Below are 3,931 nucleotides of genomic sequence, written 5' to 3'. Positions count from 1 at the left end.
AACTGTAACGATCTAATAACAGTGTCAGCTGTATACACACCATTCTACTCGCTACTGCTTACCTTGGATAAAAATTAACATCAAGACTTAGGACGTTTTGGGTTTATCCTTTTAGTTTTGGAAGAGGGGTACGCTAGGGTGGAAATGGAATGTAGTTAAGCATGGGAGGAGGTGGGGGAAAATGCAATAAAGATGTTTCCACTGCAGTCTAATTTGCGTTAAGTCAAGACTTCACCTTTCTCCGTGACTTACTGAAAGTCTGAAGAAATAATCGCTATTTTACCATTTACAAGTATTAATGCCAAGTGGAAGTTCAACCTATAATAAAATCACAGATGGAACGTCCTCTTGGCTTTTAGGTAATCAAATAAGACACATTTTGGGTATTTAATATAAGATTACTGCATAATGTTATATTCCAGCTATGCATCAAAGTAAATGGTTTATAATGTGCTTATGGACATAAACAGTCCGTGAGTAAATTATAAATCGCTAAAGAGTTCTTGAGATAAAATATTTGCTGGTAGAATGATTCCTATATGATTCACTGTGAAAGAGAATTATGAAAATGTTTCAAATCTCGTCACCAGATGGCGTAATATTACCCAATATAATATCTTTACATCATCTAATATCTTTTTATTAGTGAAAAGTTCGTTAATTGTCTTAAACCCTCTCTGAACTCAGCCCACACACATTCTCAGGGTTGCTAGGCGTTCCAGTCAGGATCCATTCCTCTTTGTTTTTCCCTGCGGTTTCTCTTTGTTTAGATTTGGGGCCTCTTTCAATTGGGGGACCAGGTAAATTGTATTGTACATCCCTAAGGAGTTGCTTGGTCCAAGTTTTAAGGGATTGTCCCAACTGTAACATAATTTCCGCATCCACCAGTAACAAATGTCCCATAAAGAACAACGTGTATTTTTGAATTTAAACTTTTTGAGTTGTTTTTAAATTGCGTTTATTCTTATTTTTAAATTTTTCTTTTACTTCAAGGGAAAAACTTAACTGTCACAATTGATCAAAGGATTTATAAATTTCAGAAAGATGGCTTTCCATAGTTACACTGCGTTAGGATTTTATTTTTTTCTATAACATTTTTCTACATATATCGCGCCCTCCAAATATTTTGTTTCTGGATGTTTTTCTCTGTAGGTGCCTTGCAGGACTTCCAGCTTAATTTTTGCATCCAGGCAGGGCCGGATTTACATATAAGCTAAACAAGCCACAGCTTAGGGCCTCGCATTACAAGGGGCCTCGCTCCACCTTAAAAAATCATTTTTTAATCTTGTCACAGGTGAACTGTAAAGGAGAAGGGCCTCATAGATGTAGCTCATCATATTGCTTAGGGCCACAACAAGTTTAAATCCGACCCTGCCTCCAGGTATAAATACCGTGTTCGAACTTAAACGAAAAGAACAATTATCAATGGTATCCGTATCCGGGGAAGGTCAAGACAGTCTAATGCCACCCCCAAATGATACTTTTCCTCCCATTCATTCCACCTTTCTCCCTTGTATTGTCAAAGCTGTTCCAAACTCAACACAAGACGTTGACCAGAAAGATCCATATCGTACAATTTGGATTGCCCGAAACTTTACTGATGTTTTTCGACACGCACGCTCAGTGTTTACATTCAGCACCTATCGGCAGTCAGTGTAGCAGAAATATGATTTTCAAACAAATAATGATGTAAAAGAAAATGAAGAGGTCTGAAACGAAGTCCCCCGCTGTCACAGGCTTACACGCTTTTTTAGCACCGAGGTCTTGACCTTCGTAATAAAACTGGCATACAGCAGCCCATAAACGTCTGCGACTTTCTTCACCACTCCCTTAAAATCTGTGTGGTGGTTTGCCGATAATGCAAGACCTATTTACGATGGTCCCCGAAGTTCGCGAACTTGACACCGCAGATAAGCAGAGAGGCCGTACGTTACTATAAAACTGTCAGGACACTATGAACTAACGAGGACAGTCCCCAGTCTCTCGCAATGTCATTAGGGTATAAGAATGTGGAATGTTAGCAGAAAATAAGGAACTACCTCAATGAAACATATTGAAATTAATGAGAAAAACAAAAACCGTTGGAATTGAAACAGCAATTTATAAACGTTACCACGTTCGACTGAATATGATGATCCATAATGCGTTGTTTTATTAAAGAATATGCCCAGAAGCTCTGAAATTAAGGTCACAATAAATACACAAGAATTCCAAGCAGTTATAATAAAGTCTGCGCTTCTTTTAACGAGGTAAAATGTTGGAGACTCTTACAATCTTTTCCAAGGATCAGAATAAAATTAACACCATCAGATTTCTCCGGCCCCTTCACATGTACTGTAAATTTGATTGGTTATCTGATTTTAGTTTCAAGATGGCGGATTCAGTGAAACTCCCCCAATTCAGAATACCCTAAGGACACCTTCCCCCTCCTCATGTGTAACATAAATTTGGTCTGGATGGTGGCGACCATTTTGTCTCAACTTATGTCATAGGCTACATTGAGTTGTTGATAAAGTTTAGTAATAAAGATCAATAATTGTAATATTTTTAGTGGAATGAAGAATGAAAATAACCATTATTACATTTCACTTATATTTAATTTCTTTCATTTTTCTGTTGCTTCATCTTCATAATTATAGCACCGTGAAGAAATAATGGGCTAACATGACCACAGAAACTTGTACGCTACTTGTAGAACCAATGCCGAAGAGGACTGCTGATGTCCTTCTCTCAAGAAGGAACAACGCAAGATGAAGTCCATTTTCTAATGTTTCGGTAGGGCAGTGCAGCAAGACTTTTACTCTGAAGATAGCAGTATCTCTGGTCTAGTTCTATTAGTTCTCTGAAGACTGCAGGGAGACCATGATAACATTGAAAATCCTCTAAAGAATTTATATCCATTTTATTTTATTTGAAATACTCGTACAATGCTTATGGAGTTCAAATATCTTATCGGGAGAGCAATTTATGAAACAACTTCTCACAGTCAGACTAATGGTTGTCTTCAGTTCATTGTCTATAAATTGCCTACCTCCTAAAATCTACTTTCTTCGTTATGGGATGAAAAATCAGAGTCCTTGCACGAGACTGACAAACGCAGCCACAGTGTGCAAAACAGCCTGTTGTTGTTACTGCTGTTGTTATTGAATTTTAAGAGCATCTGTTATTTAGGCTGAGTTGCTCTGTGTATATTGTCTGTGAATTGCAAATGTTCTGAGGTCGATTTTAAACTATGCTACTCTCACCTGAGACCGACTAACTCAGCCACGTTGTGAAGAAGACCCATAAAATTCCTCCCGTCATCCACAGGATTCGAACTCAGGTGTTTTCCACCTGGTGTGCGGAGGACGGCGATCCAACCTGTGCAACCAACGAGGGCGAGCCTGTTAGAGTTCTTTCCATCTAGATGGAAATTCACTCCTTTTGAAGACGATGTAGAACAATGGCGTCTTAGCTTCTGCTAGCCGCAAGGCCTGTCGATTTTACTGATATCGTTCAAAAAAGTTAACGATTATTGTGTACATTCACAACTGACCGATGAGATTGCCACTTTCAAAGTACAGCTCTTGGCTTCACATTCTACATTACTCACCAAGATAGGTATCACAATCATCATCAATGGTTGAAATCTTCTGAAAATTAAACGTTCGACTACCCTTGCAGGACTTGTTTTAGACGCGCAATAAATTACTGGACAATTTACGACCATTCTTTCTACTTTGTTGATTCTCTGATGTTCACGCATCTGGAGTCTAGAATTCCTGAGTCCAGTCCTTCAACGTCGTAAACATCCCAAGCTCTAAATAAAACTTCACGTAAGATTCATGAAGGTATTGTAATAGTTTAAGTCGTTGTAATAAAGCTACAATACAAATGAGCCTATTTTGAAGTCGCATGTCCGGAAGTGCATAAAAGCGTGGCTCATTGTATC

The sequence above is a fragment of the Mastigoproctus giganteus genome, chromosome 9, assembly GCF_048544385.1.
Source record: "Mastigoproctus giganteus isolate SK-2022 chromosome 9, ASM4854438v1, whole genome shotgun sequence".
NCBI lineage: Eukaryota > Metazoa > Arthropoda > Arachnida > Uropygi > Thelyphonidae > Mastigoproctus > Mastigoproctus giganteus.
The sequence above is the reverse complement of the archived record's forward strand: the minus strand, read 5'-3'. Positions refer to the sequence as shown.